The sequence below is a fragment of the Haliaeetus albicilla genome, chromosome 2 (genome assembly GCF_947461875.1).
Source record: "Haliaeetus albicilla chromosome 2, bHalAlb1.1, whole genome shotgun sequence".
Lineage (NCBI taxonomy): Eukaryota > Metazoa > Chordata > Aves > Accipitriformes > Accipitridae > Haliaeetus > Haliaeetus albicilla.
Window position 1 is genome coordinate 12,772,790 of NC_091484.1, and position 14,028 is coordinate 12,786,817.

Below are 14,028 nucleotides of genomic sequence, written 5' to 3' on the forward strand. Positions count from 1 at the left end.
CTGGCCTGAGACCCCTGCCTCGTGTCAGCAACCGAACTCCAGCCGGTGTGGGAGGCAGTGGTTGAGTAGATGGAAACGAGCATCTTTGAGACGTGGCAGAAAATCAAGCCTTGTGGTGTTTGGGGGTGGGTAGAAATGCTTCTGGGGAATATCTAACTCTCCAGAAATAATGAAAAGACAGATATCTATATTTCCCTCTGGTCATATAGTTGGGTTCAATGGCTTCTGCAGGCTGTTGAGAAGCACACGAAAGCAACTTCGCAGCAGAGTGTAACTTGGGGCCAGCTCTTTCATCTTTGGTGTGAATATCTGTCATATGAAATTTTTATCCCATGTGCAAGAGGCATGGCCCAGCAGTTGGGAAAATCCACCTCTTTTGGACAGAAGCTTTGCTTTCATCTCTGTTCTGCCCTTCCCAAAACCCGAAGCCCTTTCCTCTTCAAGATATCTTGAGTTACTTAATGATGTGCCGGGTGGGATGCTGCAAGGCTGGGCAGCTGGCAGTGTGTGCTCTCCAGGGCAGGATAACAGGTTGGGCCTGCTTTGAGACCAGGGGGTTGTAAATCTCAGACTACAGGTAGGTCTGCCAGCTCTTCCCTCAGACTCTGCCTGAAGCTGGGAACCCTCCTGCAGTAAAACTGTGTCTTGGAACAGCAAGCCTGACACTGGTAAAAGGGAAGAAATCAAACTGTCAATATAGGGGATGTGGTATCTTCAGGCACTTATCCTGTCTAACCTTCTTCTTTTACCCTTGTGTGGTTTGTGTGATCCTCACACTGGGACAACACACGTTTAAGGCTGTAGCCTTTTCCCCAAGTTGTGGGTCCTGTAATCATTCAAGCCGCTTTGTGCATTGGGGAGGGTGAGCTCTGTACTGGCGTGTGTGTGTATGGAAGTTCACATGGACGTGTGACTTTTGAGAGTCTTTGGAGTTGTCTCATGGAAGATCCTAAAAAGAGATGCTCTGGGGAGAGGCTCAGCAAGCATCCCTTGGGGAGAAGCTAAAATGCCATAGAAATAACTGCTGGCAGAGGAAGGGAAGGATGAGGAGAAGATGCCAGGCAATGAAGAGGCTAGCAGCAATTTCATAACATAGATGATCCCGTGAATGGTTTCAGAACATCTGTATGCTCTGGGGGACAGTAAGTGGTGTGTTGCTCACTGTAACCTGAATAGCCTCCTATGAGCAAGGCTTGGCTGGCAGGGAGCTGCAGTCCCCTGGGACCTTGCCCAAGATGGCAACTTGTGTAACATAAAAGGTGATGGTATCTTCTTTGCTAGCGGCTTTTCACCACTCACCAGCACTTGCCAGGTGGTGATGAGACTTGTGCCTGATTTTAGAAGGGGAGAGAGGATGAAGGGTATGGATAGGAGCAGCTGGCCCTGAATTTTGGGTGCTGCCCCTAGCGATTGCCGAGTCCTTTTGATATGAAAGCAGATGGTCTAGAAGAACCTCAACAAAAGTAGCAGTATAGCTCTTCAGTGTTTTGGACAGTGCTGCAAAACACTTTCCCAGCTGTCACTGGAAGGTACGTACAGTTTTACAGCGTTAATCCAGGGAGGGTTCACTTAACAAACCCTGTCGTTGGGCTGCTCTGCCTGATCCCGTCCGCTTGGGTAAGCAGCTTGACGCAAGGATTTGTGTGATTGATCTTAAGAGCATTACTCTTGTGGGGTTTCACTGCGAAGCTACCTTGTCTGCTTCCGACTTGACTGGGGACAAGTCCTGCAGACCGTGAACACGTCTTCCCCTTGCTCCCCTGACACTGTAGACCTCTATTTGCTTCACCCTTTGCAGGCAGGTGATTATGGACTTGTGTACGGCAGGAGTTCCTGCTGTCCTGAGCTTTATCCAGCGTGACATGCTGTCATTTTGGTGCATTATCATTAAGATGCTTCCAAGCCTGCTCTCTCCCAGCCCAAGGAAGAAAGCAGGTGCCTGGAGGACCATGTTCTGCTAACATGACTATGATCTGGACTGCTGCCCTAGAAATGAAAGGCTCCATCATGCCATCACCAAGCCCCTGAGCCAGCCGGTCATCCCCATTCCTGTATTTGCAGACTGCCTGCTGACAGAGCATAAAACGTTATTTTTACATTATCATCCCCTGCACTGACTCCTCCTGCGGTTTAGTTTATCCTGCTGTTTTCTTAGTTATGTTAAACAGGGTTAATAATGTATACTGTGCCATTCACCCTAATGATGATGATGAACGTTTTAGACTGGTGTAATGAGACCACCCTTCATTCCTTTCTGAAAAAGGAGGAGGAAGTCTTGATTTCTGTTTCTCTGAGGTTGTAACAAAGGCTGTGATGCTTTTGGTGGTGTAAATGAAGACTATTTCTGTTATCCATGGTATACTTCGCAAGGAGAACTTTTCCATGTTCAGTTGGAGGGCTGGCAAATTACACATTCCTGAAAGACAGCTTTTCTCCAAAGGCTTCAATTTAAATCAGCTCTAATGAAATGAGAGCCTTCAAATAGGCAAAATGATTTTTTTTTAATTGACTCTTATTTCATTTCATTCCTTGGTTATTCCCTTATTCCTATGGAAGGATCTTGTTTCTATCCTGCTAGTCTTCCACCCAGTTTCATCCAACTCACACAATTGTTTGCAAAGGGTGGAATGATTTCAAGAGGGCAAAATGCAACAGTCAGCTCTCCTTTAAGGAGCGTAATGATAGAAAACAGGCACAAATCCTTTCCCTGTTTTCTCCCATCACTACCCTTTATGTCACCTGTCTGCATGTCTGATTTGGGCAAATAAAGCAGCTATTAGTAAGCTCTATTTGCTGTTGTCACAGGAAGGACCAAAAAGTCCTGGGACCTGTCTACATTTATGGTTTGTGTTTTTTTCTTCTTTCTCTTTTTTGAGCAATTCATCTGAATTTTTGAAAGAAGTATTACTCAACGGTCTTCATAGATCATGCAAGTGGCCAGAAAGCTGTTCTGTACCCATGCAGCAGAAGGTTATAGGAAGCAGGAGCTTGGTACTGACAGGCAGCTTTGACTGTCTGGTGAAGAACTGATGGAAACTCTTTGCTGGGAGTGGGGGGGTTGGCCCAGATGTCCTCCAGTGGTCCCTCCCAGTTTGAGTTGTTATATGTTTCTATGGCACCCACAAAGGCCCCAAAATAGGACACTGGGGAGATGAGCCAGCAACGCGGCTCAGCAAAGGCCTTAATTCTGCAAAGGGGGCTGTGGAGAGCTCTTTGGAAAAGCAAGTGGTGTCATTATTTCAAGGTGAGCCAGCACCCACTTGCGTGGACAGGACAGGGGTTTCTACCACGTGGGCTGAGAACATGGGAGCAAGACCTGAACACGCGTGGCAGGAGCCCTTGGGGTTGGCACATTGTTGTCAAAACCCAGAGCTGCCGCTCTCCTCTGCGGGTCTGTCCTAAGCAGGCAATGAGCTGGGGCGGTGAGGTGGTAGCAAGCCTCTTTGCACTTCTATGAACCTATAAAATACTTAGAAAACTCATCTAATACAGCTGTTGGAGATGTACTAGTAACTTCACACCTGGCTGTATGCACAGAAAGCAGGGATTTCCTTGGGTTGTAATTTCTACGGGTGTATTTTTGAAGCTTACGGCCGAGACCTGAAGACAGGTTCGATATGGCTTGGCGGTAATTGGGCAGTATTTGCATAATGATAGTAATTTCCTTGTTCTTATTTCCTAAATTTGGTTTACAAGACCATACTGCAATGTGACTTAAAGCTGTAAGTATTTGTCTCTGTTGGCAGTTCAAAATGTAGTATTAGCTGTGACTCTTTACAGAAATAAGTGTTCAGTGTTGGAGCTAATTGAATAATATGATGGTGTTTATATCTTAATCTTCCAAATAGCTCTCTTAAGTTCGCTACACTGATGTCTGAAAGGCTTAAAAATAATAAACTCCATTGTATAGGGCTTTGAATACAGAGTGGAGGCTTAGTAATTGCTGGCAGTTCATGGGCAGACTCCCTAACACATGGCAAGGAAGCAATTCTCCCAGCATGCCTGAATTTTTTAAATTAATCTCCTCGTATCAAGGCCTTGTGATCCACAAATTAATGAGTACATCAATATTTTTAATAAAGGCTTGCAGGAGACCTCAGTCCAAACCCCCAAACCCTTTATTTGGGCCATCATACTGTTTTAAAACACCTCTTGTCTTCCTCATCAGTCTGCCAAAAGCTCTTTCTATCCCCCAGCTATTGAGCAGGGTAGGTGGAGTGGGCTGGTGAGCTCGTCTTCCAGCCAGCAAGAGACTCCCCCGGCTGGCTGTCAGCAGAGAGCTGAAGTCCTGAGTCCCTGTAGGAAAGCAACAACCCAACTCCCAACCTTCCGCCCTTCAGAGGAAGGGGAAAATAACCCAAATACTTAGTGGTTTGGGTTTTTTTTAAACGGCGTTCAAAAAATGAGGTTCCTGGGGATTCAAGTGTCAAAGGGAGAGCTCTGAAAGCAGGGATCTGGCTTTGCTGATTTTTCTCAGAAGATGTCTATAGTTCCCCTGCATCCTTGTGAATGAATTTTTAAATGAGGAGTTGCAGAGGGCAGCTAAGGAAAAGGTTGGTTAGACCAGCAGGCGTGATTTTAAAAACAAACAAAAAAACGGGAGAAGGAAAGGAGGAGAACATTATTTGTTTATCACAACTGTACTTGAAACTAATTTTAAATGTCTGTCTTCTGAGAGTAAAGAAATTCCTTTAGCTTCCAGCAGTAAATAACTGGGATGCTTTCAGCTTACAGCTGACCTGCAGAGGATGGTGAGTTTTCAACTAAAAAAAAATAATTGACTCTCCAGTAAGGACAATCCATTCCAAGTAATGCAACTAAACAGCTGGAGGAAGAGAAGAGTCCTGGCAAGCACGGTTCATATCACAAATAACCCTTGAACTTTGTTCTGTATCTCTGTGTACTGTCCAGGGTGGCTTGACAAATGGTTTTGAACAAATACAGTTTTCAAACCAGAAAGCTGATGACAAGGATTGCATTTGGCTGGCAGGTGCACAATTCAGACACCTGGATCTTGCCCACAGAGATCTCAAATGAAATCCAAAATCCATTTTTCTCTTACTAGAAATCCTAAAAGAAATGGTAAGTATTTCAGAGAAAGGGAAAACGTTGTCCCCTATGAGCTCTTGGGGCTCAGTGGATGAGGGTTTGGTGGCAGGGATGATGTAGTTCTCCATGCCTGCTCTTCTTGGCAGCTGAGTGGTGGAGCACCTAACGTTGGCTGCAGTGAGGAGGACTTCAGAAGCTCGGCTTCTCATCAGGCATATTTCAGCCAAAGGTTTGGGCATTAGGATGCTGAGCGCTCTTAATGGTCTGCCCTGCTCTATGTCAGCAGGGCCTCTTGGGAAGTGGGGACTTCTGGAAGTCTGTCACTTATGTAGGTACTAAAAAGGAGCTGGACTTTTTTGGAAAATGGTGTTCCAGCTGAAGGAGCTGAACACTTGCTAGACTGACCATATGCTTCTAAAGTTTTTGTGGTTCAATGCTTTAGGCCATGGTATTGTCTATTTAAGGCAATGGAAGAAAAGCCTGTGCCACTCTTGCAGAGTAGGTATGTGAACTGTAAGCATAGGGACCAAATGGTAGTTTTAGAATTAGATGGTGTCCCTAATTTCCCTCTTCAGTTTTAAGTGGATGCAGCATTCTTCACTTACAGTCTCAACTGTTGTGTTGCATTGTTGTATGGTGTTGAACATCTGCCCCTTCCAGCCACAAAAGTGGCTGTGTTCCAGTGGTGGGTGGTTTCTTTCTATTCAGGGATCCTCTGAGGCCTGGAAAAGCTTGAGTATTAGACATGACATACTGTCAAATGCTGCAGATCCCCTTGGCTCCCCTCCTTCCAACATCTGCAAGGCCAGAGTTGGCCATCTTGGTTTGTCCATGCCCAATGCATAGCACAGAAAGACCCTGACCCTACCAGCTGCTGCTGCTGAACAGGGACTGGGGCCTCACCAGGAACCTGTCCATCCAATGCCAAAAAAGTTTGTGGTCCCAGCTTCTAGAAGAGGAGAGGGAAGGTCTGTCATCAGCTCCCTAGGGAGGGCTGTGTTGCTGGGACCACAGTGCCAGGGATCTTCCCCACCCATAGCACCCTCGCTAGTGGATGCTCAGCCTCCGCGCAGCAGCTCTGCTCTAGCGGTGTCGTCGTGCTGCGTGGCCCGGAAAGGAGCAGGCAAAGCAGCAGACAGAGCAGCCGTGGCACCCAGCAAACTTCTGCAGGAGTACCTTGCCCCACATTAAAAATGGTTGGGATGCTAGAGCAGAGCCTGGGGGGACAAGGTGCCAGTCCCACGCAGAGGTCTCAGCCCAGTATTTCTTTCCCCCAGCATTGTGCTGGTGATTGACTGGCGTTTGCTTGGCAAAAGCCTTTTGAATATTCATTTGGCTGATGGGAGATGAGAGTATGGTAGCTCCTTGAAATCAGCTTGGGGAGGGGAAGCAAATAAAACTGCCTTTTTCTTGCTTCTAGTGCTACTTGAACTCTCTCAAATGCCTACTTCAAATGGATAAATGATTGTGGAGACCTCAGCCTACCTAACAAGCCTGCTCTTTTGTAGCAAAAATTATAGTGCCTGCATACTTGCCATCCTCATTCAAAAGCCCATTCCTCATTAATATCACTTTATACATATTATTGCAGCTCGAAATGCCATTCCTCTTCTCCCCACCCATTTCCTTGACTGGCTGTGACATACAGGAACTACACCCAGTGCTTGACTAGCCTCTCCTGACCTTTTGTAACTTGGCTCCAAACTCCTTTTTTTGGGTCTTTTGCAAAACACTGTCAGAAGGGAAAAATCCTTTGTTAAAACACAGCCAACTCCTGCCTCAACGTGGAACAGTTTGTTCTGCTAAAAGAATGAGCCAGTTCAGTGAGCAGAAAAACATTGCCATAAACCAGCGGACTCAATAAGCTGCAAAAGCCATCGGCTGTGCTCAAGGTCTGAAAGGACGACTCTGAAGCAGGATTCGAGGCGGGGGGGGGGGGGGGGGGGCGATAAAAAAATCCACGATCCCAACCTGCCAGACCCTGTTTCCTTGCTTTCAGCCGAAGTATTTTGCAGTTGTCTTTTTGGTTATAGCAACTGTAAGTGGGGGAATGGGAACTGATGCTGAGCCAGAACGTAACACAGCATTTGAAGCTAGCATATTGCAAAAGGGCACGGTGGATGAAGTAATCCAAAAATGCTCAGCTGGGAAGGGGCTGCAGCACTCCAATAGTCTTCAGTCTGTGCTGCAGATGATCAGCTCCAGCGCCCTACGCTTGCTGTCTGGTGCTATTTAGTAGCTCGGTTTAGTCCTTCCCACCCACATCTTGTTTTAAAGCTCTGGACACTCTTTATTTCCCTGGAATTGCTGCGGGTCTGTCCCTTACGTGGCCACTCGGTAACTGGTGATCAGTCTGTCTTCAACAAGCGTTTCTTCGTTGCGCAAGGGACTTGGATGCTTGGTGAGAAAACTGTGTGATCCCCTAGGAGGCTGTTGGGTTTTTGGTTCTGCAGCGGGATCATTTTGGTGCTGGTATAAAAGCTGACGCTGTTTTTCTTTTAACAATAAAAGTTGTGCTAGCATCTAGAGCTGTGGTTCCTGAATTTGGGGGTGGTGGCCTCCAAATAGGGTCACCTATATGGAGGTGGATGTGCCAACCTGGAAGTGGGGTTGTGAGCAAAAGTGCTTCAGAAACACAGGCTCAGAGGCTTCCCCCGAAATGACTCTGTGGGACTGGGCAAGCTGCAGCAGCATTGAGAGCACGGTGGGCTTCTATGCTTTGTGTGCTCTGTTGCCATCCAGGTGCTCATACCTGTGGACTCCTCACCAGCTGGGCTGAGCATTTCCTGCTGATTTAAAAGACTCGAGTACCCTCATCAGAAATTTAACAGGGACCAAGATCTACCTCTGGTTGTCATTTTGGTTTAGGAACCGGGAGTCTTTACTCTGAGCTCCCTGATAGTTTTTTGGCTTAGAGCCAGTGCAGCAATTTCGGATAATAAAAAGAACTATATCTTAGGTGTAACCTACCCCTTTTCACACGCATTCCAAAAGGCTGCATCTGCCAAAGCTGGTCTTGCCCTACCTAAATGGTGATGCTTGATAATAAGCCCTAAGTGTGGGATCGCAAGGCATGTAGCAAGTCCCAGCGTGATGTGGCAGAATATTACTGACCTGCGTGGGGCTGTTTGAGGTGCCTGTGATCAAGCTGCAATCACAAACAGATCCCTGACAATGCAAGCAAAAAGAAAACCTCCTAGAGAAAGCACAAGGGACTGAAATCGGAGCTCCTGTGCATTTATAAACATGACCGATGTTCTCATGCTGTCCTGTTCAGGCACAAACCAACCCGATGGTATTCACCAGCTGAGTGTGAGGTGATGGGAGACCCAGATACGGATGAGCTGAGGGACTTCTTGAAGCTCCATTAATGCTATCTGGTGTCCTCTGCTGGTAGCATTAACCTCGGAGCTGGCTCTGTTGAGAGATGATTATCTGTCTGCTGGACCTTTTCCTTTGGGGGAACGCCAGGAATGTTTTGCAGCATGGACAAAATGTGAGGATTGAATCTATGGAGGTAGGTCCCTGGGATGCTGGGACTGTGAACCCTGCTAAGGTAGTGTAACTTGGAGCAAATCTGTAATGAAGCCTCTGTGCCAAAAGTGATTATTATTTTTTTGGAAAATGTTAATGGTACGATTGCGTAACATTTATTTTGTGCTTGATCAAATGGATGAGGGCAGAGGAAAAGGAGTGAGTGAATTAATGTTAGTGATGTTCAAACAGAAGCATGCAAAGCTCCGAGGGATGATCAGTGGTTTTGTTTTGATGTGTGTTGGTTTGGGTTTGGTTTTTTTTATTTTTTTTTTTATTCCTGACATCCTCCTGAAATATAGCACGCAGGCTTGTCTCTAAGGGGGGCACATTGCCAATAGTCTAAAGGTTATATTATCCTAGTGACCTATTTTTATACTCTAATCGCGTTCTGTTTCAGCCACCCCTTTCTAACCTTCCATCTCGCTCAGTTTTGTGCTCCTCTGAAAAAAAAGTGGAGATAATTACCATTAGTCCCTGAGTGCGAAGGCAGCAAGCCAGCCTCTACCCAGGTAACCACGGCAAAGGCAAGTTACTGCTGTTATGGAAGCATGAGAGCAATACGAAAACCCAGCTCGTAAATGGGTGACGACTTGAAACAGGGCGAGGAGGAGTGTTGTGGGGCAGAGGAGAGAGATCTTAAAGGCAAATTTTAAATGGAGAAGTACAGCAGTTTGTAGAAAGGCGAAATTTTAATGAATAGCTCTGTTTAACTAGCCTAAATGGAAAAGACACTTTTCTACTCTAGGCCTGCCAAGTAATGGAGAATGAATACGATTGTTTGGTCAACCGGCTTCCACTGCCTTTAGACTGTACCCACATTTTCAAAGCCGGGCTTAAGCTACAAAGCACCCTGACCAGTCGACATAAAGAGAAATTGTTCCTTAGTACAAATGTTGACTATGTGATGCTGCATGAAGCTCAAAACTGCTGAAATTTGTACATGTGTTTGTACATTTGTGCAGTGCAAAATAATAAGATGTGAAGAGACTTTTCTTGCCTGCGTGGCTTCTCTCGGGCTGCGGTTATTTTATTGCTGGTTGCTTTTCCTGTTCTTGTTGAGAGCACCTGAATTTTGAGTGCCTGCAGTGTTAGTGCAGTAGCGATCTGCTCTGGAGGGGAAAATCTCATTAACTGTTCATTCATGGGAACTTGCAGTCCAGTACAGGGTTAAACCCCCCAAAAATCCAGTGTGTCACAACCTTGGTCTGCATTATGGACCAAGCTCTGAGTGGCAGATGCTACCTACAGGTGCAAGCCCTAGGCAAGGGCATGGCATGGAGATGTGCACCGATTACTGGGAGCCAGCATGATGCTCTGCTGCTGGCATTTTTAGGCTGCTGGAGATGATCCCACCCCGTGACTTCCCTTCCAGCTGCAGGCTTTGCAAAGTTACTCCGGGAGGATGCTGGACCCCAGCTAGCCGGCACGCACAGCCACAGACTGGGAAGATAGGAGGCCAGTCCTGCCAAATCTTGCCTTTTCTTCTCTGTTAGAGAGCTATGCTGCCGCAGCTAAAAGAGAGGTCCCATCTGCACCTGGAAGTTGGGATCTGCTCTGGAGAGGTGGGCTGTTCCTTCTAACTGTGTCTGTCCCTATTGAATCACAGGCGTGTAGCCTGGAGAGGTCTTTGCTTGAGTTGCCAGAGCATGTCCATCCACGTAGTGTGTCCCTGGGATGGATTGGCAATAGCTGCCCTGTTCCTGGCAGGGGACTGTGTCCTCGAAGCTGTTGGTGATGCTGCTGTATGCCCTTTCCCCACGCTTTGTTACGTTTTTGTTGTAACCAAAGCCTGTGACTCCAAGTCCATGGTGATGAAACCCAGGTTAGAGCTGGTGTGGGGCAGCTCTGGCCAGGGAACAAGCCTTTGCCCCTTCTAGCCTGGGTCTGGAGGGTGCAGGAGCCTCCAGCCATCCTCTCTTCTGCCAGCCCATACTAGGCACATTTTGGCAATAAATTAATAAAACTGGTGAAACTCCTACATGACTTCTCATGAAGAAACTCTAAATGCAGAACAAATATTAATGCCCAACTGAAGAGAAATAGAATCCCAGGACTGCCGTGGCTGGCAACAGAGGCAGCCATGGGGCTGTGCCTCTCGTACACCTGCGCTTGCTGCTGCGTGGACCTGTTTCTCCTCCCCTCTCCAGCACCCAGGTAAATGCACCCAGTCCCAGGCTACTGAGCTGGCACCCAGCACTGCCTGGAGCAAACGGGGTGTCTGCTGTGGTGGGGGAACCTGCTGTGAAACATGGTGGGATTTCCCTCTGGGATGCTTGACGTTGGGAAGGGGAAGGCGGCTCGGGTCTGGGTGCTGCAGAGAGCACCCACTCGTTGGTGCTGGCCACAGGGATCTTTTGTTTACTGGCCTTTACTTGCTAATCACTGGTGGGGAGATGGGAAGTCATCTGTGGACTTCCCAAAGACAGATGTGCATCTTCTGGGCCTGGCTGGAGGTAGATCCCAAAGGGGAGACACAAAAAATCTCAAACGTCAACTTTTTTTTTTCCTCTTTTGATTCCCCCCCCCCCCCCCCCACATTATGCTATCAGCTGGGGCCTGCAGAGTTTCAGCTTGAAAACAAACCACTATTATTTAAAGTGCCAATATTGTGCTTGGCTTAGTATGAGACAGAAACATCAACTTTGTCTCTGACCTGGGGAGTGTGTCTGCCTGCCTAGCAGGCACCAAAAGTGTTGAGAAAACTGTTATTTTACTTCTATTTTGCTGTTGATTTTTTTAAATTTTTTTTTTATGTGAGCATTCACTCTTCAGCAGAGCTGCATCAAACACCGGAGCCCACAATAGAGCACGTAGCCATCCTATGTGTCCACGTGGAGCCTTGTCCCTGCTGTGAGCATTGGGCACCCAGGGTTGGCTGGGCTGGGGGCAGAGAAGGGCAACTGTCCTGTTGTCCCCATGCCCAGGCAGTGGGACCGGAGCTGCTGTGCCCGGCTGTGCGCTGGCTGGCCGGTGATGCTGCCTGGTGGGTTTTCTGGTTGTTGTTTCTAGGCGAGGTTTGCAAAAGGTCACAAAAATTAATCTTCTAACTGGGGACCTTGGCACTATGCGGAATGAATGTTTTGCATTAACAACCTAACTCATTAATTCACTGAAACATTTAAAACCAAACCAGTTATATCCAGCCAAGCTGGAAAAAGCTGAAAGTTCATACTCAGCAGTGCAAATTTCGAAACCTCCTTTTGTTAATCTCTGCAGAAGTAAATTTTCTGAAATTGCTAGGCTCACTTTGACCGGTCTCAGCATTGTTTTCCTCAGCAGAGGCAAAGCTGCTCCGCAGAGGGTTAGTGGTGTGTACCTGGACCTGCCAATGGGGATAGGAAGGTTCCTGTGCTGGGGAGGAAGGAGGGTTGGTAGAGGGAACATTGCAGGAGGGGAATGCTCATAGCAGCATTGCAGGTTTTGGGCTGTCTCTAGCAGAAATGCTGCGCTGTTCTCATAGATTGGGACCACAGATTTAACAGTTTCCATCTTCCTCCTCTATTATTATGTTCTGAATGGCTGGGGTAGTTGAAATCACAGCCTAGCACATCTTGTGGTGCTCGTTCTACTTGTTTGTAAGCTGGAGGTGGGTCGCCAGCCTGTGGCCTTTGTTCGCCTCCTGCACGGAGGAGAGACGGGCAGATGTGGGCAGGGCAGTAGCCTGCAGTTCCGCTGCCCTTGCCGCTGGCTCCATGTACGGGGCTTGTCACTTCTGAGCCGCAACTCTTGAGAAACTGATGGATGGCCACCAACCTGGCTGTCCCTGTAGCCATGATGTGGTGGTAACAGTGTAAAATTGCATCTACCAGTGGAGCAGAGCCTTCCCTTGGTGACTTTTTTTTAACTGTGTTAAGTTGGGTGCTGTGCAGGTGAGCAATCACGGCCGTACGTCAAGGATGGGGAACCCCAACCCAACCCAAGCTGTTCACCTGGTTTCATGCCTGCCTTGTGCAATGGCCAGGCTGCTCGTCCCTGTCACAGGAGCGGGGGGTGCATAGTTGTCTCGCTGTCCATGTGAGTGAACACACATCAGCCCCAGGGTCAGTTCCTGGTGCTTTAGATATGAGAGAAACGTACCCCCAGCCACGTATTGGGCTGGGATCTGACCTGGCCAAAGGAGCCTTTGGGCTGCCTTTCCTTCCAGCGTTAGTTTCTCTGGGAGCATCACTGAGACCAAATTGGTTTGACTCTGCTTTAAGTCAGTTTTCCCTCAAATTTCCAACAGCAGTGGCAGGTTTAGGTGGACAGGTCATTTGACCTGCTTACTCTGCTACCTCACTATTAAATTAGCAGGTATAAATTAAATAGGAACCATCAATTTAAGTACAATCCCTTTGTCTTCCTGGCTGCCAGGTAGCTATTCCATTCAGCTAATGTCTCTTTGCTCCAGTTCATCATAAAATAACACACAGGAAATAAAGTTCTTCACACATGGCTGTACAAATTAGTCTGAGACATTCGCAGTGGTGGTATACTGAGCTCTGCTGTAAGGCTGGTTTTTAATTGATTAATTTTTCTGCCATTAATTTACCCTATCCATTAAAACAGCCTCACTTACTTTAATGACGGAGAAATCGGTGAATTATCCATTCTGTTATATATTAGTGGTGTATTAAAGTATTAGTGCATTCCAGAAGGTGAGCAGTGAATAAAACATGCTCCAAACATGCAGTTATGCAACTGTACCATGGAAATGAAATGGACGAACAGTACACTTGATTAATTTTTTTTCCCCACTAAATTGGCACTGTGATTCACTTCCAGCTAAATTTGCAATCTGTGTTCTCAGGTGGCGTTAATATTGGAGCCCCAGCAGGAGAGCTTTGGTGGCTGGGGCCGCTTTGATTGCATTTTTAACGAAAGTTGTTGGAGAGAGCACAGAGCTTGATGCGAATGTGCTGGTAAATGAAATGCAGAGCTTTTAGGTTCTCCATAGGTGGGTCAGGCCATTCACATTTACCCAAAATAATAGTGATGGCGTGCTTGGGAGAGGCACTCCACTAACGTGGCACAATGGGGGTCTTTGTGTGTCTCCGTTGCTCTGTATCAAATTTACTCTGTTGACAGATAAAAATAATCTTTTTGATATCTGGCAACTCCATAAACACTAGGTAAGGTCTGTCTGGGACTAGAGCTGTCTCGGTAATGGAGACTCTGCAACTGGATCTCTATCAGGAGTTTGGTGGAAATGAAAAAGCTTGCAGAGGGCCCAGCAGTTTCTCCTTGGCCTGTGTTAGAGCTGCAGAATAAAATTAAATAAGAATTCCCTTTTACCGTTTCTTCCCTGACACAAAACTCCTTTCAGCCTTTAAAGCTATATTTTGTAGCCTTCAGGCTGGTCTTATTGTTTTTTTCCTAATTGACTGGACTTGGAAAGGTCATCGTACCCTGCTAGATTGTGTAATATTTAACTTAGCATCAAAAATGAGGATCTTAGGATTG

At 46.9% G+C, this 14,028-nt stretch overlaps 1 protein-coding gene across 3 annotated transcripts in view; it reads left to right on the forward strand.

Moving 5' to 3' along the window:
• ZHX3 (zinc fingers and homeoboxes 3) overlaps positions 1-14,028 on the forward strand; it is a 51,721-nt gene that overhangs the window by 25,141 nt on the left and 12,552 nt on the right. The window lies entirely within an intron of this gene.